The following is a 25250-nucleotide window of genomic DNA, read 5'->3' on the forward strand; positions in this document are numbered from 1 at the left end:
TCAAAAAGTTAGTTGAAGATAAGCAGATGTTAGGTTAAACCTATCTCTGGAAGGTATTGGTGAAGTATCTAATTTCTAATTTCTAATTCATAGAAGTATCTGGCAATCATAGTTTTTGTTGGTAGGAATGCACCAGGCATGATGACCTTTCACCTTTCAGTTCAGTTTATAGCCATAAACCTTATGCTTATTGATTCTATCATCTATGGCCATAACACATGTTCTGTAGTTAGAAAGACATATTTGACTCTTTCCATCCTTTGATACCTGGGAAAGTGAACAGTTTGAGAGAAATGCGTTATTAGAGAGAAGATAATGTTCCAATATTGAAGAAAGTGTGTTGCTGGCTGATCACTGATTACTATACCTTAATGAGGTAACAGTCCATGTGTGCAGTTATGGGTATACCATATTATTGCTGTTATAAGTGGATTTTCCATAGAATGAATCTCTCTCTCATTCTTTCTTTCTCTCTCTCTCTCTCTTTCCAAATCTATATCTGTCTGTCTGTCTGTCTGTCTGTCTATCTATCTATCTATCTATCTATCTATCTATCTATCTATCTATCTATCTATCTATCTACCTATCCATCCATCCATCCATCCATCCATCCATCCATCCATCCATCCATCCATCCATCCATCCATCCATCCATCCATCCATCCATCTATCTATCTATCTATCTATCTATCTATCTATCTATCTATCTATCATATTGTTTTGCTCTTAGATAAGGATAATAGGCAGATTATATTGTTTGGCTACCCAGAATTGCTTTTGGGACAGGCAGCTATATAAATTTGATCAATCAAATGTTTGAAACCTAGCATGGAGATGTGCAAACTTTGATCCGTTACTTCCTCTTGCTGTCCCGGTTAAGATTGGGCCCTTCTCTGGATATTGTCTTCTAAGGAGACTAACAATACATCATGAAGAAAATACTAAAACAATCCCTTTTCTGCCATAATTATTAGGCTCACACCTTGTACTGTGGAGGATGCAATGCATTTATTAGTCTAACTTCAATTTCCATCAGGTACATTAAACATTTGATAATGGGTTCTAGAAATCATGAATTGCAGCATCACAGCAGTTTTGATGGTGGCAAGATGACATTAATTAAAATTTGGTCCTCTTAAAATTCTACAGCACCTTCTCTAAGGAATCAAATAGTTTATAGAATAAAATCATGGGCAATAATACAATAGAACTTTATTGTCACTTTAAATGTACGCTAATCAGTATATATTAAAATGAAATTTCATTGAATTCAGCTCTCAAAAGATATTATGCATATACCCACATACAGTAGTGGCCAAAATTGTGGAAATCTTTTGGGAAAACTGTATTTTTGAAGTTTGATGTCTAATAACACCACTTCTTTTGGAGTAGTACCATAAAATTATATATCAATGGAAAGATAATTTAACCAAGAATGTAATGGGTTAATATCAGGTAGCTTTCCTTCATTTGATTGTAGCCAATGAGCAAGAGTGTTTAGAGAGCCAATCAGGTGTCAGCTTGTTTTGGCAATGAGCCAATCAGATCACAGAAGGATTCAGTTATTTATGTCATGTATTGAAGCTGAGAGAGGGAGATTTGTCAGTGTGTTATGTGATGAAAGTGCTGTAAAATAGTATTATTAAGTGAACAAGGCTACAATGATAAAGAAATTAGAAGAAAAATAGGTGGAAACTTAACCAAAGGTGGCATTTCTAAGTTTTTGAAGGTGTATAAGGAGACTCAGTCACTACAAAACCACATTGGTAAAGGCAGGAAAAGGTGCACAACAGCAAGTGATGATAGAAGAATGAAGAGACAAAAGAAATCATCTGAATGTATACAAGATGAAATGTTGCAATGCAATGTGAAGTTGAGTGCAAGACTACAGGAATTTGGTCTAAAATCTAGAATTCCATGAAAAAAGCCACTTTTATCTTTCAAACAAAGGTTGAAAAGACTAAACTGGGCTAAAACCCATGTTACCTGGACGGAGGAACAATAGGATAGTGTTATTTGGAGTGATGAGACCGAGATCTCCCTGTTTGGTAGCGATGGCATAAAAATACACTTTCACAAAAAGGTTTCCACAATTTTATCCACTACTGTACATATACCTCTATGACACAGAGAAACTTATGGGGAGAGGGTTATATAGGAACTAAATGCTGGCATGTTATAAATGAAGCATTCTGAAAGATACTAGATTCTTTGGTGAAGCCAATGAAAATGTTATTGAAATTTTCAATGTTGTGAAAATCTATAAGAAAAAAAAAATGAGTTTCTTCACAACCATAGAGATCTTTATGTAAGAAAGCAATAATCTGTTCCCCAAATTAATATAAACACCAACAACCTGCAGATGAATGCATTTCAGGATCAAAACAGTGAAATTCTGCCAACAGAAATGTTAAATATTAATATTGAAATAAATCACCAAATCATCAATCACATTTAAATAAAACACTTAAATAATACAACACCTTTGACTTTTGAGAAGGAAATAAATGTGATCTGAAAATGAGACACTGGTAGCAGTTTGGGCTACATCTAGATCCAGACATAAGTTTAATCCAGTTGAAACTACTGTTGAGATAGAATTAAACACATTCTTTTTTTTTTTTTTAAAAAAAGCATGAAATAATTTTAGCTGCCTTCAAAAGCTTATTCTGGCTATTCAGGGTTGAAAAACAACTACCCTATTATTACATATAAGCTATTTTGGTTCTCTAATCTAGAATTAATTTGGATGCAATTTCTATTATTTATAATTTTATGTGTCATCAAATGCTTAGCTGCTTAACAACACCTCTTTAGGAAATAATTATCATGGGCAATTTCTGCATCTATCATCTCCTGTAATGAGGTTATTAATAATTACATATCATTACATCTGTTGAATCGTAATTTTAGTTTTAATTACTGGATGCATCTCTGAGTTTCAGATTACCATATGATCTTAGTTATTTACAGCTCTTCTAAACTGGTAGGCCAGAATTAATGCAAATTGCTATAAAAAACAGTTATTGTGCATTTGTTTTGAGTAGAGTTACCAAATTATAGGAATGTAAAGCAATATGATATGTTTGAATTTGAAGAAAGGCGATTTGAAGTTATCACCCTCCCACCAGCTAAACATTCATAGACTTAAGTATAAATAGTATCCAATCAGCCTGATGACTGCCTCAATTAAAAACACTTCTTTTTTCTGCTATAATTTTCCTTGAAATTTCTAGTTTTTTTTCTGCTTTTTATACAGGGCCTTTCAGCAATTGTAGCCTCCATTTGTGGCCAAGAAAGATAGTGTACATTCACAGTGGAAATGTGCAGTCAGAAAATATACATATTTGATCATGGTAGCGTGTAGACCTTACAACTCAAGCTTTCTAGCACTCCCAATCCTTGTAGTTGCAAAATGTGTGTTTTCTACTCACAACTGTAGTGGTGTAGATTTTGCATAGACTTCCTTGTAAATGAATGTTGAGCACTGTCGCCTAGAAATTTTCACCACCATTTGGCCTCATCCTATTCCCTCTCTCCTCACCTTTTAGTTAGGATTGTTTATTTTTGTGTGTGTGTGTATAGGGTTAGGGTTAGTATTGTAAAATTATATCTTTTTAATATTGTAAACTGCCCCTAATTCAGTGGTGGGATTCAAATAATTTTAAAAACAGTTCTCTGCCCTAATGACCGGCTGGGTGGTTGTGGCTGGGTAGGTGTGGCCAGGGGGTGTGGGGGTTAATTAAAAAATCTGGGCTTTGCTTTCTGACATCCAGATCCAGTGAACAAGGGATGTGAACTGCACAGAAAATAACTTTTGTTTAGTTAAGGAGAAATACCCCAAAGTCAGATGTACATTAAACGTAGACTGACTTTTAGCTACAGGCCTCCGCAGCAAAATTTTGAAGCTCCAGGTAAAGAGGATTCGTTTTAGGATGACTAACCACCGTTTGCATGTTGGAGGATCCTAAAGGAATGTTGGGAAACTGTATTTTAAATTTAGTAAATTTTGTTTAGTTTTCAAAATTTAAAAACATAAAATAAAACTTTATACATCATTATATCAACGTCAAGACATCTTTTACATTTCCTTATCATCTTTCTATATGCACATTTCTTTCATTATACAATTTCAGCTTAATATATAAATAAATAGTGGATATGAATATAGATATAAGTATTTACATAGTTTCTTATTCTATACCTAATTGCCATTTTGATTTCTTTTTATTCTTAAACCATTCATACCAGGCATCTCAGATGTTATATTGAGTTCTTCTTTGTCTCTGTTTCATTGTTAGTCTGTTCATCTCTGCACAGTTTAATTTTTTTTTTATAACAACACCCTCTGGTGGTACAATTTCTTGCTTCCAGAATTGTGCATAGGAAATCCTAGCAGCTGTTAAAATGTTTAGCATAATGTATTTATCTTTTTTATTATATTTTTCCATTATTATGCTTAATAGGAATAGTTCTGGTTTGGGTTCAATTTTCTGTTTTATTATTTCTTCTAACCACAATCGAATTATATTATAATATTTCTTGACCTCTGGACAGGTCCACCACATATGAAAATAGGTACCTTTTTCTTTGCATTTCCAACAGCTTGGGCTTAGGTTGAACATTTTTGCTAGTCTAACAGGAGGAAGAAGGGAAACTTAAAGAACATTTGAGGGAGGGGTGCAGAATAGCCCTTCTCTGACTGAGGCTGTAGAGACTAGGCACCAATCAAAACACTTTTTGTGAAGCAACTCATCAACACTGACAGGGTAAGCCACTAGTATATGAAAATAAGAGCAAACTCCACTCCCTTCTAGTAGTGATGATGTTACCTAGTTTGGTAATGAAACATGTGCAAGAAAACCACCAACCTCAGAGAGCACCAAGGAACCCACAGTTCAACCCTGAGCTACAAATATTCTCTTCTATCTATAACACTTTTGGGTTAGAGGGATTCAGAGCCTGCCTTATATGAGATGGCTCCCAGTGGATTTGATTTCTGTAAATAAGGAATGTAGAATTATAATGGCTGAGTGTTTGATCCTTCATATATATATATATGCATGTATGTATGTATGTATGGCATACATGTAAGTACCCGCAAAAACTTAAGAAAACACACACACACACACACACACACAAAATACAAAGGTAAGGGATAAATAAACAGATATGAAAAAAAATAAAAGGTTCAGAAAAGAAAAAAAATGAAAGTGAAATTAATAACAAATAGCATCTAAGAGTAATATATTTATTTAGCATATGGCAGTGGTACATTGAAAACTACGAGTCTACAACATTATTACATAGTAGATGTTTGGCTGGCTAACATTGCTAGCATGTTCAGTTTACCTTCATGCACTATTGAAGGTGCACCATAGGGGCAAAATAGCTCCACACAGAGTGGCTAACACTATTCTGCAGGAGAGTTGGCACCATCTGGAGTTTTTCTCCTCCAATTTTGCATTTGGGTAGATCCTGCATCCACATGAAATGCCACTGGTTTTTGTTCTCACCAAAATGGTACCCATGTATCACCTTGGGTTTGCATGTTTTCAAACTGCTAGATTGGCAAAAGTTGAGGCAAGTGATGGGAGCTCACACCATCCTTCAATGCTAAGACTCAAACTGCTGGAGTATAACAAGGCAACCTTCTCCAGTGACTTTAAGCTGCTGAGCCACCGCATCTGGAATAATATAATCTGTTGGTATCAGCATAACCAGGAATAAGGCTTTTCACACACTTGGGAACAGCAGCCTGGAAACATAGCCAGTTCTTCAAGGTTTCTGAAAGGCCTGTAAGGGTCAGGATCATCCTAATCTCAGAGGGCAGGCTCTACACCAGAACAGGCACGCACCATGTCTCTGCTAACCAATAATCTTTGGTGGATGTGACCAAAATTCCATCCTGCCGGACCAAATTGGACAGATGGAAACAACTGGAAGAAAATGCTCCCTCAGATAACCTGATCTCAAGCCACAAAGGGCTTTAAAGGTGGCAATCACTACCTTGAATTGCACCTGAAATATACTGGTAATAATGTCATGCCTAATTACCTCAGAGTAACCATTGTTTCAAGAGTTGTTTCATCTATTACTCTGGATAGTCTGATAAAATGAATTAAAATAAACTACAGAGTTCTGTTATTTGCCATAATAACCAAAAGTTATCTTGCAGTGACAGTGTGCTGAATTAAAAAAATATATAGGGTAGATCTGGGCAGTGATCCATATCAGACACTATTGAAACCTGGTGATAAGAACTATAGCAATAGCACTTAGACTAATACACTTCTTCACAATGCTTTACAGCCCTCTCTAGGCAGCTTACAGAGTCAGCATATTGAGCCCAACAATCTGGGTCCTCATTTTACCAACCTCAGAAGGTTGGAAGGCTGAGTCTACTTTGAGTCTGGTGAGATTTGAACTGCCAAATTGCAGGCAGCTGGCAGCCAGCAGAAGTAGCCTACAGCCTGCAGTACTGCACTCTAACCACTGCACCACTGAGGCTCTATAGTGACCAATCTGGAAGGTACAATCTCCCAATTCTGTAGCAGGTAATAGCTTAGAACACTAGGCCTTGTTTAGTTGTTAATACTAATTATTTTTTCAACAAACTTTATTTTCTAATGAAAAATATCTTGTTCTTTGATGTGCATAATTCCCAGAGAAAGACTTTTAAAATGCAAATTTCCCTGATGTAAGCTTTCCTTTTAAGCATTGTTAATTCTGCTTTTTTATCAAGCTTCCAATATAGCAGACAGGAATATATCTTGCAGCAGTGTTTGTCTTAAGGTAATTAAGGGTTGCATTTTTCTTTTTGTTTCTGAATATACAATAATGTGTTTTTTGGGGGGGGGTCCAACATCTGCATGCAATGTTTCAAAAACAGCAAGTGTTGAGAAGGAATTGAGAAGGAAAATATGAAATATCAGTTCAAACTGCAATTTCTGCAATGCTTGAACTATTCTCTGTAACCTAGAATCTATTAACATACCATGGATGAAATCCTATTACTTAGAAAGAATAATACTGTTACATACTGACACAGTCTCATAATATTTTATCATTTATCATAGCTGCCCTTATTAATTCAAACAAATTTTTAAAATTTTTACAACTTAATGATTTATCACTCTTAGATATCTAAGAAGGCACAGTATAGCAGATCCTATGCTATATTGCATGTACTTTCAAACTGAAAAACAGAGGTGGTATTCAACCGATTCACACCGGTTCGAGCAAGCCGGTAGCTGTGATTTGCCATGGGTCACTGAACCGGTGGTGAACCCTTGGCTGGCCACACCCCTGACCTGGTTGCCCGGTTGCTTACTTGCCCCAGTCACTCTCCTAGCTTTTCCTACGACATGGTGGCTATGGCGCAGCTTGGGCGGATGTCCCAGGGTTGCTGCACATGCGCGCTGCGTGTGTTGCAACCACACATGCACTGCGCATGTGAGGCAGCCCCGGGACATCTGCCCACCTGCCTGACCGCCCTGAGCACGTTTTCTTCCTTCTCTCGGTGGGCACGCCTCTTCCAGCCTCGTTTGGCCTGGCCCAGGTGGGAGGGCGGATATCCTGGGACTTCTCTTGTCATGAGATGCCTGCAGCTGCTGCATGCTTTTTCAGTCCAGCAGCTGCACCAAAAAGCACGCCCTGTTCTATGTGCCAGGCCTGGCAAGTCTGAGCAGCTGGTGCACAGAACAGGGCAGTGCTGGACCATTGGAGAAGTAGAGTGAAGCCGGAGATCAGTAGCTGCTCTTTTGCAGAAAGCAGGAAGCTTCCCAGAATTGGCTGGCTGGTCGTCTCCTTCTCTGCCTATTTGTTCTGTATGGCCGAGGGGGAGGAGACCAGCTGGCTGATTCAGAGAGGATTTCTGTGCTGAAAAGGGGGCTGGAGATCGAAAAAGAGTCGTCTCCAACAGCCACCCCTTTGGCCAGCTGATCTCCTCCTCCTCGGCCATACAAAACAAACAGGTGGAGGAAGAGAAGACCAGCCGGCTGATTCGGGGAGGATTTATGTTCTGCAAAAGAGGCTGTTACTGATCTCCAGCTTCACTCCACTTTGCCAACAGTCCGGTGCCACCCTGTTCTATGCGCCAGCTGCTCGGACTTGCCGGGCCAGGCAAATAGAACAGGGCATGCTTTTTTCGGTGTGGCTGCTGGTCTGCAGCTGTACCGAAAAATGCACACAGCAGCTGTAGGCATCTTGCAATAAGGGGGATGAGAAGCCCCAGGACATGTGGTCACCTGCTGGCTGGCTGGGCTGGAAGAAGCACGTCTGCCAGGAGAAGGAAGAAAGCATGCTCTGGGAGGGTGGGGTCTGCACAAGTAGGTGGATGTTCTGGGACCACCTAAAGGTCAACTTTAAGAGTGCCCCCACGGAAAAAGCTGAGAACTGAGAACAAACTTAGTGGCAGCGGGGGGTGACAGGCATGTGTGTCCCTCCACAAAGAGTGTGAAGGGAGGCAGACACTGCACCTCTGAGGAAAAGGGGAGGTGCTGAAGCCCTAGCTGTCACCCAGGAAGGGACCACAGAGGGGCCCATCACACGCCCCCGCTGCTGCTACTTTTGCTCTTGGTCTCGGCTTCTTCCATGGGGGCTCTCTTAAAGCTGATCTTTAAGAGTTGGAATATGTTTTGTTAGATCACCGCCAATTCATCATTGGGAAAGGTGTAGCCCCTGAACTCACAAGAAGTCCTGGGCAAAGTTCTCTGACTTTTAAAATGCATCTGTGTGGTGTCTGCCTCTCTTCACGCTCCTTGTGCACACCAGGAGCGCCTAACTGGAATGAGGGAGAGCAAAGTTGACTGAGGCGAGTGCTTTGGCTTCCCCTCTTGCTCCTCACAGTCATCCTGAGATGGTGTGGTTCTTTACCTGGGCAGCCAGATGGCCACAGCAGCGCCTGCAGCAGCAACAGGCAGCGCCACAACAATGAGGTACAGTAAGATTTGGCAGTGCAAATTTATTTCCGAGGGGCTTCTGGCAAAAAATAAAACAAAAACCACCCCAAAACAAAAACCATTTGGCAGGTAAATTCAGCAGGCAGTTGTGATCTTTAGTTAGGCTTTTTTTTTGTCAGCCCAAGGGCGGGTGGGGGGGGAAGGTACGTAGGAAATTACCCTGCCTCTGCAGCATCGGTCATGTGACTGAGTGGGCATGGCCAACTCAACACAACTCGCAGCAAGGTGCCGCACCAGCTTGCCAAATTGGCCACGCCTACCCAGTCACATGACCACCAAGCCACGCCCACCAAACAAGCCATGCCCACAGAAATGGTAGTAAAATTTTTTGAATCCCACCTCTGCTGAAAAGAGTCTAAATGTCTTAGTTTTGTATCTTATGTTGTAAGTAATATTCAGAACATTTCAAACGAAATTTAATTTGTAAATATAATCATTGTCTGATATGACAATATTGTATTCTTTCTGTTCTGCAGAAAGTGAGACATTTTATGACTTCATGAATTCTGAATGGTTGAGAAATTGTACAATTACACAAATTATATAATTATATCTAATTGCATTTATTTTAACACATCTTTCACCTTTAATATCCATTTAGCAACCTTACAATATGTTTGCCTTTTAACTTCACCTATTGCTGAACTTTTCATATTTCTTTTTTTAAAACATTCATTACATACAATTATATGTTTGCATTTTTTTAAAAAAATATGTTTAAAATACACATTTAGAACATTCTACCATGAGCCACTTTTCTCGAAGGATCACTGATAATTTAAGAGGCAATTGTCTCTTTAACTGCATCCTACAAAATCTTATCTGTTGGAGCTATGGACTCTGTAACTGGAGCTCTAGGGAACTGGATGTCATCCAAGTAAACCTTAATTTGGGTAACATCAATATTTGCTCCATTAAAAGCTTGCTGTACTACTTGTTGGCATAGCTTGGGAATACCATCTGTTTTTTTTTTAAGCTATAGTATTATAATTTATCTCACTGGCTCCCATGCTTCACCTTACCAATTCCTTAAAGTAATTATACATGTATTGTGGAATTGATAAAGTTTATTTTTAAGTGTGATCAAACGTTTATACTTCTTAACAAATTGTTGAGATTGTCCAGCTCCTTTTGCCCCTTAGAAACAAAAGAATTTACATTAATAGAAAATCAAATCAGAAAAGTAATGCCACGTATATAATTATAATTAATCTTTTATGATCCATGTATAGTTTATTTGCCAGAATAACACTAGAAAAGGCTGTTGGACCTGCCAGAATTTAAGCCTCTAAATAGAAACAATCCTTGGCTCCACTTGCTGAGAAAGGTGTAATTTATTAGAGATCAAATGTATTGCAGTATTGCAGAGCCAGAACTCAACATTGTGTGCCAAAATCCCTAAGTTCTACTTTCCCCTCCATTAACTATGTCTCACTGCCCATCCCAATATTAACCAATCAGGTTCAGGCAGGGGTGGGTTCAGACAGGTTTGGGTGTAGAACCAATTCAGTCTGACTTGCTCCAAGGATCTTCAGTTGGGCCCTCCCACCCGCCAATGCTCCTGGGTCCTTGTTATCCTCTCAGATGTTCTGTGTGGCAGAGCAGATTGCCCTGCTAATCAGACGAGATCCCTTTGTAGCAGATTTCACAGCAAATGTGGCTCATAATAGCACACCATTTAACTATTTATAGATATGTCAGACAATAAATATGGTCCCAAATTGTCTCAATTAACAGGAAGGCTTGCTATTTTGGATCAGGTGTACAAGGGGAAACAGAAATGCTAAACACATGAGGTTGCTAGAAATAAACCATTGCAGAACTGCAGTGGATTTAAAATTTGGGACAAGAACGTGGTGATGAATACGAAAGCCAGGCTGTTACTGTAGAGTGGTTGCATGGGTTAAAGGCATGACTTGAACCAGTGCAGTGAAAGCCATATGCAGTCAGAGAGGAGCACTTTTTGGATTAAAATAAACGCTTTATGCATGAAACACATCCTGTGTGACATTGTATATCAGGATAGTAGAAACCAAGCCGATTGCTATAGTAAATGTGTTTTTATGATTAATGATATAGACAGAGGGTCAACTCATGTTATGCCTAAATAGTACAACTTATGTGCCAAAAAATTAACACTTTACTATTCAAATACTATTAGCTAAGATGATATACAGCTTCATTTATAATTACAGAGTAGAAAGTTAGTGCATCACTTTCAGAAGTGCATTGTGCTGGATCTCAAGGGCAAGAGGAGGAGGCTGAACAGGTGAAAAAAATGGACACCTCCCTTTCTTTGCCTTTTGTATTTGGAAGGAAAAAGTACATACAATCAAGTGGGCTGCATTTAGCAGATTCTATGGATTGCAAGGTAACTGTGAGAATGCCCTTGATCTTGAGGAATGCAGTCTGTAAAACAGATTTTCTTAACTTAGAATTATTGCCCCAATATTCATTGGAAACCAGCAGAGAAGCTACAGCTGCCTGAAGTAGTTTTTTTTTCCTTCCCTTTCATTTAGAGCTTTTTTGTTAAGCTATGTTTACTGCAGAATATCTTTTAAAAAGTACGCAAACAAGCAGACATATTGACATACACGTATATATCTAATGGCTAATATAATTTGCTTATAATTTGCAGTTCAGTGACTGAGACAAGATGTCCTTCAGTGTGGATTTATGTGAGATGGGCGGTGTAGAAATTTGGTAAGTAAATAAATAAAACAAATGCTGATTTTGCAAATTGTTCTATCTTGTAGTCCTCCTACCCGTGGTTCTGAAAAATTATTGAAACAAAGCTTATAAAGATATCTGCAATATATAATTGGCTCGCAGAGTTCTGAGAAGTAGAACAAGAAGCCTTGATTCTTGGAAGTATTTATTGTCTTTACTAACTGGTAGAAGAACTTCAGAGTTTGTCGGAGATGTGTTTCTCAGCACTGTTTTGCTGGCTGAGGAATTCTGGGAGTTGAAGTCCCCAAGTCTTAATGTTGCCAAGGTTGGAGATCCCTGGCTTAGACTATATATCAAAGTATTCGAGTACAATCAAGTATTTGCTCTTTAGTTAAAACTTGTGTCTTGCTGTATCTCTCCCTACTCCCATTTCGCCATGATCTCTATTAATGAGCTTGACCATTGGCTGAATATTATTTTTTGTAGTTCATAAATGGACCAAGCTGTGTCCATACCTGAATCCGCTTCAGTGCAATAGTTGTATTACATGCCTTCTTGCTGTCATTCTTAGGTGACCATAGTGTCCCATAATTTCATTCAGTATCAATTATTTAATTTTAAAAGCAAAAGCAATAGGATTATTCATCATGTTAGCTTTCTAAAGGCAACAAGTACACAGGGAACATTTATTTCCCTGTTTTTAGGCCACTGGTTTTTAAAGTAAAATCATAACTTATATTTAAAGCTAACTCTATGGATTTCAAAGAATGGATTTTTTAAATCTTGTTTGAAAATCTTTGTATTTCTTGTTATTATTTAAGTAGAGTATAGTTTTGTCCTTGATTTAACTAACTGTTAAGTGAAACAAGGTCCAGCTAATTCTAGTCCATTTCAAGCCTGCCTCCTTTACTTGGTACTTCTAGTATATGACTGAAATGAAATTCATTATTGTACAACTCTGCAATACTCAAGATTGTGATAACTGCCATTATAATATCAGAACATAATTTCATCAATTATTTTGAGGGTTAGCAGATACTAATTGGTTGGTTTGGATATAGAACAATTCTAGCACTGAACAAAATTTGGAATTCTATCATAGGGCAAATTTTCCCATTGTGCAAACAGAAAGGTGTTCATTTAGACCAAATTTTGAGCAGGAAGGGACAACTGGGAGGCATTTGGGAAGGAGTTGAAGTGATAGGAAATTGACCTATTATATCCATTTGGTGGGCTTTCTGTTATAGGATACCCATCCTTAAACAAAGATGACAGTGATTGTCAGATCACTGAGCTAAGAAGAGATCTCCAAGGATGGATATTCTCCTTCCAGGTTTGAAGTTTTAAAAATCTTGCAGCAGGAGGAAACCTAGTCCCATATGCCATGGGCTGCTGTCTCCAGAGCCATAGGGTTGTTCCCTAAGTCAGCATATTTTACCTGTAGCAGAGGAAACATAAACAGCACATTCAACTGCAGAAAAGAATTGGAAATCTAACTACTCTAGCAAAACATCATTATATTAAGGGGCTCAAAGAACTAAAAGACCAGAGAATGGTTTGTTGTCTATTTAAGTCCATGTATTCAAGAACGTGATTTAGTAGACTTGTATATCTCAAGTTATTGTTTGCACTAAAACTGTCCTTCATTTGCAATTTAACAGGATTCAAAATCTCTGTTCCCTCTTGAGCATAATAGGAGTTTAACGGAAATAAGCCTATTGTCCATTTTCAAGTAGTTTACTCTGTTAAGAAGTCTTCAGAAACTTGAAAGAGTTCGTGATTAGATCTCTTATGTCCTTAAAATGGCTTAAAAAAACTATTGAGAATTGGAAGGTTAACAATTCCAATTTTTGTTCTAATGAGATACTGCTGTGTTGAGAAACCATTTGAGATAAGAAATGAAATAACCACAAAATAAATGAAGAAAAAAAAACCTAGGGCTTTAATAGGGAAAACTCAGGAGATGAAAGCTATATTTCATACAAAGGGCTTGTAAAATAAACTGAGAAAAATACACTGAGAAATACTCAAAGAGGCAGTACTCATCTTTTGTTTCCTAATTTTGCAAAACATCGACAACCATAAAAGAGTATCTGGCTCTGAAATGAAGTTCTGGTTACATTAAAGTATGCTCCTATACAACAGAGACTGGAAAACCTAATTCATTATTTTCAATTTTTATGGTATGATTAAAGATATTACTCTGTACTAGGAGAAATAAGTGACTGCTGAAGTCTCACACTGCATGAACTCCACCCTATAAAATTGAATTTTTAAAAATATAAATTGATATCCTTATATTCTCTAATTCTAGTATCCATTGATGGTAATTACAGGTTGTGACACAGGAAATCTGAACATAATAACATAATATCATTTAATCGTTCTGCAGAATCCATTATTTACATAATATAATATTTGCTAAATTAAGATTTCAGATCACAGGAAATGTTTTCAAGTCTATTCAAAAAAGGAAGTGAAGTTCTTAATACAATTTATAATTACAGTATGGACTCCAGTGTGTTAAGTGTTACATAAATTGTTATGTGGTCAATTCATTTGTGTGTGTGTGTGTGTGTGTGTGCGCGCACGTGCGTACACATGTGTGCCTGCAAATCAAGGTTGATTTCTGGACTAGTCATTGCAGTTTTATTGGCAAGATTTTAGAAGTGGTTTGCCATTGTCTTCTTTCCAGGGCTGATCAAGAATGACTTGCCCAAGGTCACCTCGCTGGCTTTGTGCCTAAAATGGAACAAGAACTCACAGTCTTATGATTTCTAGCCTGCTGCCTTAACCACTACATCAAATTGGGTCAGTTTTCTTATTGAATAAAATTTGAAAACAATAAATAACTGCAATGCAATAACAATGCAATAAAATACAATTAATGTTATTAAACTCCCAAGACCCCAATATTGTAAGATATTTTTAAAAATGCAGTTTAAAGACATTTAAGTCCAAATTTTGAAGAGAAGTGATCTTACACAATGTTTTTCACTGACTTCTGATGGATTTTCCAGGGTAGAAAATCAGAAGAATTTGAGTGGGGATAATCAAAATACACAGATTATAATTTAGCATGGTATGTATATACAATTTTATAAATTAATTTGCTTGGATTTGCCCAACCACTACTTGGAAATCCAATAACTCTGGTTGCAATGGCGTGCCACTTGGTTGAAACGCAACTGATTGTCTACAGAACTACATACATCTACATAGTTCCCTTATTACATGGGCATAGGGAATAGAAATCTTAAATGTGATATTGTTGACAACAGAGGGCCTGCAAGATAATTTCAACTGATGCTTTTTAAATGTTATGGATTATAATTCCCCCAATACTTTTTTATGGACCAGACTCACCAGCAGTTCAGAACATCTGGAAGGTATCAAGCTTTGGCCTGCACTATGGAGAGATAGCAACTGACAAAACATAAATCATGGTGTCATGATGCAAACTAAATCCCTTCCATACTTATGTCTAATGCTATGGTATGAATTATGACATCATCAAGCATGCTTTGTCTTTCTGGCACTATTATGGGCAAGTAGAGAAACTTGAGTCACTAGATTGGCCATCTCTGTATTAGGACATGTTTTTTTTTCTTTTTTCAAGGCTATATTTATATTTTAGAATTATGAGCACTTCTTGTAGGTTTGTAGGTCTTGTAGGTTTAAAAAGCGCATCAAATAAAAAGCAAAAATGTGCAAGTATTCAGAATAACAAAACAACAGAGTTGGAAGAGACCTTGGAGGTCCTCTATCCAAGTTGCTGTTCAAGAAGGATATTCAGCAAATTCTGGAGAACGGTAAGTGGAAATTTTGTAGTTTGGAGAACTGGCAAATCCCACCTCTGACTGGAGATTTTATAGTATCCTTCCCCTGGCATGCCCACCAAGCCATGCCCACAGAACCGGTAGTAAAAAAAAATTGAATCCCACCACTGCTTATACCATTCCAGACAAGTGGCTGTCCAGTCTTTTCTTAAAAGCTTCCAGTGATGGAGAAGCCACAACTTCTGAAGGCAAGATCTTCCACTGGTTAATTGTTCTCACTGTTGGGGAGAACTTCACCTTAGTTCTAGGTTTTGTCTCTCCTTGATTAGTTTCCATCCATTATTTTTTGTGTTGCCTTCTGATGCTTTAGAAAATAGGTTGACCTGCTCATCTTTGCGGCAAACCCCCTCAGATGCTGCAACACTGAGCTCAGGTCACCGCTCATTAATTTAATCGGGATCAGAGATGTGTGAATTTATAGCATTCTGAAAACATTACAGCTGATCTATTTCTACTTTTTCCCCAATCCTTTAAACAAAATGGCTTTAATGTCTTATCCTGCAACATAGATCTGGTTGGTATTCAGATTTGGCTTTTGAAAAGCACATACAAATACATATATATATATTTTTATACTTTATGCCATCATACACTCTCTGAATCCTAGAGGAGCAAGGTTTTTAGAGCTTGTTATGTGTCTTACTGAGAAATGATTTTATGATTATTAAGGGTGTCTTTGAGCTCCAACACAGAAGAACAACAAATCACTGGAAATGCTTTATGGCAAGGCTCCCAGTAGTGATGCAAATTGACATTCAGTGCCAGCTATTTTATCTTTCCAGTTATTAAATTCAACAAAAGGGGAATAAATTCAAGGTTTTTTTAAAAAACAACAACCAAAAAGGCTGTTTGTTTAACTTGCATTTTCCCTGTCTCCCTTCCTTTCCTCAGCTTGGTTATTTACCTCTGTTGTTGCAGGCAGTTTGGCTTTACTATCTCAGCTAGAATTTAAAGCAGATAAGGGCATTTTTCAAAAGTTCAGATTAGGAGTACAGGGGGTCCTGGTGGGGCGAAATCGGGCCTAAGGCCAGCAGAGAAATAGAGGGGGATCGAAATCCTCCACCTGGTGTGGAAGATAAGGGAGGGGCCACTACAGAATCCCTGTGGTCAGTTGTAAGAATTAATGAATGTGGGGTCCCTGCAGTGGCCATAACTTTGGGACTGGATCATAGGTAGCCTTGTATCCATCATAACTCTGAACAGCCAAAGCGATTGATCCTAAGTCAAGGACTATCTGTAAAGCTAACTTCTTATATGGGATCCTTCTCCCAACTTTAGCCGTCAATTTAAACAAGTGCTAGCAGCACTTGTAGCAGCACTAGAGTTACCAAATCTGAGCTGCCATCAATCAAGTCTTTCTTTATGATGATAATCCAGCATAACGAGGGCGGGGTGCAAGCAATAATTTTAAAAGGTAACATATCTAAATTGCATAAGGTTAAAAAAACTAAAAAAAATGTATATAAAAAGAAAACCTATGAAAAAAAAACATAAAAAGGAATAAAACTTTAATTGAATAAAGGGAAATGCAAAAATTTGATAGTTAACAGCTGCTTACACACATTAATTCTGCTACAGCATGCAGTATTGCCGGTTTCTGCACAGCACTTGTTTCCCAAACTAGCCTTAATGAGTATTTAGCTTCTCAGTTGTGTATGTGTGTGTGCGTGTGCGCGCACACTCACACATGCAAGTATGTGCAGGGGTAGGATTCAAATTTCTTAACAATGGGTTCTATGGGTGTGGCCTAATTTGTGGGCGTGGCTTGGTGGTCATGTGGCTGGGTGGGTGTGGCTTGCTGACTGGGCATACCTTGGTGGTCATATGACTGGGTGGGCATGGCTTGTATGTAAATATTATAAATATTGATGTAAATATTGATGTAAATATTGATGTTTTCATAAAAAAGAGGAACTTTTACCCCAAAACAGGCAAAGCAGGCAGGCAGATTGAATTGCTCGCAGAATCACAGATTAACTTAGAGATCTATCTATCTGCAATTGGCTACCTGAGTCTGCACTGAAAAATTTCAGTGAAAAACCTAAGGGAAGGTTAGGCTCTGCTTTTAGATTAGCTAGAAAGCAACAAATCCAAAGATTTCCTGCTTTCTAGCTAATCTAAATCTCCTGGCAGAGCAGAACAGCTGATGGTCGGGGGAAAAAAAAAAGGAAAAATAGCAACTTACCAAACCAGGCAAGTTGGATGGCTCGCATGCCAGGTGAGTGGGCAGGGATTGGAGGGGACCAGCCAGTGGAGTGATTTGCCGGTTCTCCGAACTGGGGACAATCGTGTGTGCAGCCTTTGCAAGAAATCATCAGCTGTGCCACCTGGACAGCTGACAAGCGCTGCGCTCAGGTGCGCAGCGTTTGAAAATCCTCTTGTTTCCTGCTTTTTCAACCTTAGCTGTGCCGTGCAAAGCAGCTGAGGAGGGAAAAGCAGGGAATAAAGGACAGCCAAGAGCCCAGGCAGGCGGGTAGGCCAAACACCGAACCGGTTCAGGGTCAGCTGCTATTCGCAGCTACAAGTTCTATAGAACCGGGCCAAACCAGTAGCATCCCACCGCTGAGTATGTACATGTCTATGTAAATAAATGAATAAAACCAAGAAACGTAACAGGAGAGAATTACTTCTCTGTAACTCTTTGCTGACATCTAGTGATTGCCTGGGAGAATACTCTGCAATCATTGACCAACTAGTCTATTGTTCCTTTGATAAGGCTGTGCAAAGCTCTATGCAATCACCCTAGTAAAGCCAATTTGTTCTGTCCACCATTCAGTTATACTGTGAAGTCTTCTTCTCAGCATCCAATCGATGGCAGGACTTCAAGGCAGACTATATGTCCCATATGTCTGGAGAACTTTTACACATGGTTCACTGCCTCTGCAGTGATAACACAGGGACAAACCTCAAAATATTCCCTCCATATGTAAGACTTGTCAGTTGAGACCGCGATGCTGTACATTCCAGCAACAGCCTGAACCAATAAAGAAGAAATCCTTTGAGTTGGCTTTTTATATTGTAAAGTGAACATGTTTTATAATATGTGAATACATTATTTTAGGGCTCCAAAATTTAGTTGATATCAAAATCATCTTTCCCCTTACAAATTATACCTATGTTATATTTGCACAAATGACAAATATTCATATTTTTCCTTTGTCCTTTTCTCCCCTCTAAGCTTTTCTTGACATTTTCAAAGATACACTCCATATAGGTATTTCCATTATAATGGATCTTGTACCTGTTAAAGGACACCTTGGAAAACAAAATTTGTTAACAGTAGATAGAGAATTTTCTCCACAGTCTTCTAGTCACAAACATGCTTGCATTATTACAAAAAAAAAAAAAAAAAAAAGGAGTGAATGGGAGTGAAAGAAAAATAGGAACCATCAAAGAATGTCATTGCCATGAAACATTAGCCCTATTACCATTAACTGGGCTCAAAGTACTATATTTATTTTAATATTTTCCTTTCCCTTGCATTGCTCTGAGTCTTCACTGCCTGAAGTCAGTTGTTCGTTTGCTTCTATTATGCCACATTTTAGAATAATGTGCGCCTCGAAATGAGCTAAGGTATTTTTTGCTGTACTTGCAGCATTTTTGATAAACTGAAATGCCAGAAGTCATTTTTCTTTCATTACTAATTTCTGACTTTCCCTTCTCTCAACTCTTCTAGGAATATGTTTTCAGTTGAATTTCTGCTTGCATTAAATATAAATTCTTCTAAGGAACACTGAGTGTTTGGAAAATTGCAATCAAAACAAACTTACTCTCTATTTTGAAACTAAGGAAAATAAATAAACTACCATAGATAGTTCAAGTGTTTCAAGTCTTTCTCTAATTGTAAAAATGTATATGTGTGTGTGTGTGTGTGTATGTTTTCGTAAGTTTTCACGGGTACCTATAGGTATGGTATTCAGCTTTGTTTGGGTATTTTCCCACGATACCTTCCACCTACCAGACATCTGGCAACTAGCCCTCAGCAACAAATGAGTCCCAGCCAGAAAAACCAACACCAGACCCAAAACAACACGGGACACCACCACCAATCCCCCTCATCAGACCCAGGCCCAAACCCATCCTATAAACAAAGGACAACCACCATCCAGAAACCAGACCATGGCTGCTTTGCCAGCTGTCGTACCCCTGACCCCAAAACCAAACAAGCTGACACACGCCAAGAACACAGACCCAGACCCTAAACTCAAAGCCAGACCAAAACCCAGAATGCTACATCACAGCCACCTGCTCAGGATATCACATCAGAAAACTCAAGAAATTATACCACAAGAACTCAAGAAGTTGCAACACAGCAAATGACCCAGGAAATTACAGCACAAGACCAAGGATACCACAGCATTAAAACTCACAAGGTCATCACACAACCCATTACCCAAGCCGTTACAAAACAGGAGGCTAATGGAAAAAAGATCAAAATACAAATGACCCAGGAGATCACAATGCAGGACCCAGGATACCACAACAAAAGAACTTGCAAGGCCATCACACAACCCATTACCCAAGCTGTTAAAGCACGAGAGGCTTATGGAAAAAAGATCATTACAAAACAAATGACCCAAGAGATTACAGCACAAGATCCAGGATATCTCCACAACAAAACTCACAAGGCCATCACATAGCCCATTATACCAACATCAACTCCATCAACCAATCTAGAGGCAGCAGCGTAGCACACCAGCCCTCGCCCCAGTATTTGTAGAGAGACGGCAGCTCCAATCACACACTGCTTGCACTGGCACAAAGCAGAAAGCACCAGCCTGAGGATGGCGAGTGGGACCTCGCCAAAACGTTGCCAAGATACTCTTAATCTTACACGGGAAAAGACCCGAACCCACCCAGACCTACCTACCTACCTACATACATACATACATATGGTATTCAGCTTTGTTCGGGTATTTTCCTATGTCATTATAGTTGTGCTTTTAAAGTTGTAGCAACGTTTTGGCAGAATCTCATCTGCCATCATCAGGCTTCTGTATAGTGTTCGTCTGTGAGTCAGACTTTCACAGCCGTTTCTGTTTTAAACTTGGGGCTAGCCTACTGCTGTGCCAGAATGGTTTTTTCTTCAGCCTGGTTGATTGGGAGTCTTCGTCTGTATTTATTGGTCTTGGAGTTTGCTGTGTTCTGCTTGATTGGTGTTTCTAATATCTTCTGTCTGTTTTGTAGCTTTTTTTGTCTTGATTGGCTGGCAACATTGTGTTTCTAATTGAAACAATTAGAAAGAAGTCATAAATTTTAATTCATTTTCAGAGTTGAAAGAGAAGATTAAAAAAAAACCTGAACCATTTTGACTTACTGGATGTTAATGAAAGTTAGATAATTAAACTTTACTAGACTGAAATTCTTTGGAAAAGGCAATGAATCAAGCAAATTGTTAGCTTACCAATTATATAAGGAATATAATTCTTACTTTTTACTTATTTCTATGATGGATATGATACACCAATTTGTTAATTATTATTCAAAATTATCTAATAAACAGAAACTTGGTTCAGAAAAATGAAACATTTAAATGGATCACTACTTTAAAAACTTGCAGATAAAACTATTCTTAGTAGACCTATGACAGAAGATCTGCCTAATTAATCAATTAACCCTTAACCTCAAATAATGACTGAGATTCAGATATGTAAAGATTCAGATGTGACATAAGCTTTTTATTTCTTTGATTTATAAAGAAGGATTCAACACATCCTGAAGCTTACAGATCTATTGCTTTATTTAATTTGGACTAGAAACATTTTATAGCAATTATTACAAAAGTGGGTTTTTGTTCTGAAGAGACAGAGAGAAATAATGTCAGATATATCTTAAATGTTTCTAACAATACAAACCTGAAGAAAGAAAAAAGTGATCATGATTTTTGTTGATGCTGAAAAAGCTTTTGACATTTGGAATATCTCTTCATGTTTTGAAGGAAATGGTGGCTCTAATTTTTTCACATGGATATAACATATATACAAGGAACAAATGGGTTTTTTAAAACTAATTTCATGACTTAAATCAACTACATAAAAATAAATTAAAATTGTATACTGATGATGTTGCATTTCAATTACTTATCTTACAGAATCTTTAACATTGTTGATGGAATATATATGGCAATATGGTTTTGTATCAGGTCACTTAAAAAAAAAAAAGAATTGAATTTGAAAGAGGTTGGAAAGTATGTCCCCAGAAAGGCAATCTTCTGTGCTAAGAAGGTAAAGTATTTTCAGTCTTTTTATAAAAGATTTGTTTAACAATAATTCTTTACCAAACTGGTAAATTTTTAATCAAGTGGTCATAGTAATAATTTACTTTCATTTTCAATAGCAAACATAGGTTTCTGGGGAAAAATGCAACTGATACTTTCCTTCGGTATAATGATAGTACCAACAGGACCTCTATTGCTAGCATTATTTCAAAGCAAAATCAGGAACTTTACAAATGATTATTGTATATATGAATGAAGATAAAATATATTTTTTATAACAACTCAGGATATCGTTTACAATAAATATTTCCTTCCCTTACAGTGGTATGAAATGGTATGACATGGTTGATCCACTAAACTAGTATTTCTGCTATTACTACTATTCTCTCCTTAGTAGAAATCCATACTCTGAAGAGTTAAAAAAAAAAAAGAAGTCTGCTGCTTTACAAGTTTACATGAATTCATACCACTTCACATTAAGGCCAAAAACATTTAAATAAATATATTCTTCAAAGACACTTTAAAGCTAACCAATATTTAGAAATATTTTATTGCTTTTGAATACTGGCTGCTCAAAGGATGTTCCATAAACAGTCAAGCTTTAAACATTTTCAGGAAGCAAATTTACATGCGGATGCTAAACATCACTGCACTACCACATTTGGGATAATTAATTCTGTGTAAATCCAATTCTCTTTCAGCAAATATTCTTTGATATATAATATTTTTCTTCAAAGGTTCAAAATGCTCTTCTTTCATCCGCATAAAGCTGTAAAACCATTAGCTTATAGCTGTAATACCTGCATTGATTATAAAATTATAAGCAATTATTTATTTTCAGAGATAAAAGGCAGACTAGTAAGAACACTTATATATCATTTATGCGCCTTTCACCCAGTTTGCATATTTCTTACAAAGAAAGAATATTCATCTGACATACGAAAGAGGATTTTTTTTTTGTTCTCATCCAAAGGTTATTCCTTTATTAATGTGAATATGGCTGAATCTGCAATGCAGTTCTATTCTATTCTAATAGCCAAAGGGTATTTTATCTTCATTATTACTTCATGGGGGGTGGGGGAGATTGTCATTGAGTTCTTTTGCATATAACAAGGAAATGGAAAAAGCAAATATGCATGAATGATTTAGGTGATCTGCTCATATTTTTGATGTCATATATAATACTGACATATATTTCTTTCCTTTTAGTGGTAAAGCTTCAGTAATGGGATTCAATTTTTTTTTACTACCATTTCTGTGGGTGTGGCCTTGGTGGGCGTGGCAGGGGAAGGATACTGTAAAATCTCCAGTCAGAGGTGGGATTTGCCGGTTCTCCGATCTACTCAAAACTTCTGCTACCGGTTCGCCAGAACTGGTCAGAACCTGCTGAATACCACCTTTGTAAACATGGCATATGGGTTCAAGTCAGGCCTTCCCAGTTAGGTGCCATCCAATAGAGTGGGATGGTATTATGCATAATTCCTAGTCATCATGATAATTAATTATAGAATTTGAAGTAATCAGTAATATACTTTTGTGTGTGGCATTACTTTTATATCCATATTGTCCTTCTGTAGTATGACACTGAAGTGGGTTGTTTCCAATTTCCATTTGTCACTTATAGGTGGACCCTCTCGTCTTTGTGGCAGACTCTTTGATATTGGAATAGCACATGTCACCCTAATGTGACATGATAGCAGTATTCCTGCAACTATTCTTCATGTGTTTCAACTTCCAGTCCCTAATCATCTTTGTTGCTCTTCTCTGCACTATTTCTAGAGACTCATAACCTTTTTTTATATCATGGTGCCCAAAACTGGATGCAATGTTCCATTCATGGTCTGACCGAGGCATTATAAAGTTGTATTAACACTTCACGTGATCCTGATTCTATCCCTCGATGAACTGGGGATTGTGATTTGTATTACCTGTGATTTATCCAAACAAGTTAAGATTATTTACCACAATTGTTTTTTTTTTCCCTGATAAACTGAAGACTACTTTCCTTGCTAACAAGATGGACTGACTTTGCATTAAGCATCAGTGTTAAACCATTTAAGTAAGATTTGGAAAGTAATGGTTAAACATTTCAAGGCTTCCTGCTTTGTTTACTTATCAATGAATGGAAAGGAAGATTGAAAAAGAGGTCCATTTATGCTTTGATGATGAAGTATTTCTTTAACAGCAGAATATTTTGCAAATTCTTCAACTGGATGTATAAAATGGCTCTGGTAATTTAGAGAAACCAAAGATTCTCCATACAGTAATATTCTCTGCCCTACTCTCTCTATTCTCTGTCATTTTATTAGTGTACAATTTATTAAAATAATGTCTCTAAAGCTAAAATTATTTTCTTCGTTCCTTTGTTTGTTTGTTCGTGCCTGCCTGCCTGCCCGCCTTTTTCTTTCTGCTTGAGGGGTCAAGTAATTAATAATAATAATGTATTCAAAATAAAGTAATAACAAGAACAAATACAAATTAATTTAATTGTTTGGTGAAATCCCTCAATTTTTTTTAGGGGAATGATTTTTCTTCTTTTCTTGTTACCTCTTGAAATATTATTATGGTCACCAGGTTTTGTTTCTGTCTGTGGAAATCTAAATTACTTCAGATAACATAACGCCAGGCCTCCCTGAAATGTTTGCTATAGCAAGGTGTCAGGGTGCAATTTCCATAATAGTACTTCTTTTTCAGGAAAGTGGTGTGTGAGTGTGGGTGGGTGTGGGTGTTTGTATGTATGAAGAGCTAGTTTGATGTCACCCTGCAAGACAGACAGGTTCATTTACTGCAGCGTTGCTTCCATCTCCATTATCTGCAGAGCTGCAAGCAAACAGTTTACAGTGTAGGTAGGATCTCAATTGAGAGCAAAAAAAGCTGTCCTGTCTGATGGCTGGCAGAAATTGCTTTGGGAAAAGAGGCTCCTAGTTAAATAAGGACAGTTTGTTTTCCAATAATCACAAGCACCACCTTGTACAAGTTCTCTGTTCTGCTACGTTCCTCTAATAGATCAGGGGGTGAATTAAATAAACCCAGTTTGATATATGGAACACCTAACAAATCCATCTGTTTACTTGCATCAGTCATATACACAGTCAAATATATTCTGCTGAAATGAATAATCTGAAAGTTAGTGGTTATAGGCTCAAGAACTGTGCAAACCCACTAGTCATCCAGGTAAAAAAAAAAGACTTGGGTTCTAAAACTATTCAATCCTAAATTTTGGGAAAGAAATCCTAGAAATATGAATTCATTCCATGGAATTAAAAAACGAATAAGTAAATGGCAGTTTCCCTCCTTATTTGTGATACTCAGAACGGTTCCATGTTGCTGTGTGGTATGGACAGACTTGGTTGTGAGAATATAAGAAGCCAACTGGATCAAAACTTTATCTTGCCTACCCAATATCCTGTCTTCTCATGCCTAGATTGATGTGCCTGGGAAGACCACAAGCCAGAGTAAAGATCTATAACAGGGAGAACATTTTTTGATTTCTTTGTGATAGGAACTGACCTCACTTGCACTGTACAAACAAGGAGATGATGGGCTAGAACACAATTCTCC

General features: G+C 37.6%; 1 long non-coding RNA gene across 1 annotated transcript; it reads left to right on the plus strand.

Annotated features, from left to right (window-relative positions):
• Positions 1 to 8847: 8847 nt before the first annotated feature.
• LOC148125518 (uncharacterized) lies at positions 8848 to 14684 on the plus strand. Its single transcript, XR_015743985.1, has 4 exons — positions 8848 to 8939; positions 11602 to 11666; positions 14329 to 14444; positions 14654 to 14684. It is a non-coding gene; the product is annotated as an uncharacterized LOC148125518 (long non-coding RNA).
• The last annotated feature ends 10566 nt before the right edge of the window (positions 14685 to 25250 follow it).

This window comes from Pseudonaja textilis, chromosome 5 (genome assembly GCF_049901715.1).
Source record: "Pseudonaja textilis isolate UNSWEBS1 chromosome 5, rPseTex1.2, whole genome shotgun sequence".
NCBI lineage: Eukaryota > Metazoa > Chordata > Lepidosauria > Squamata > Elapidae > Pseudonaja > Pseudonaja textilis.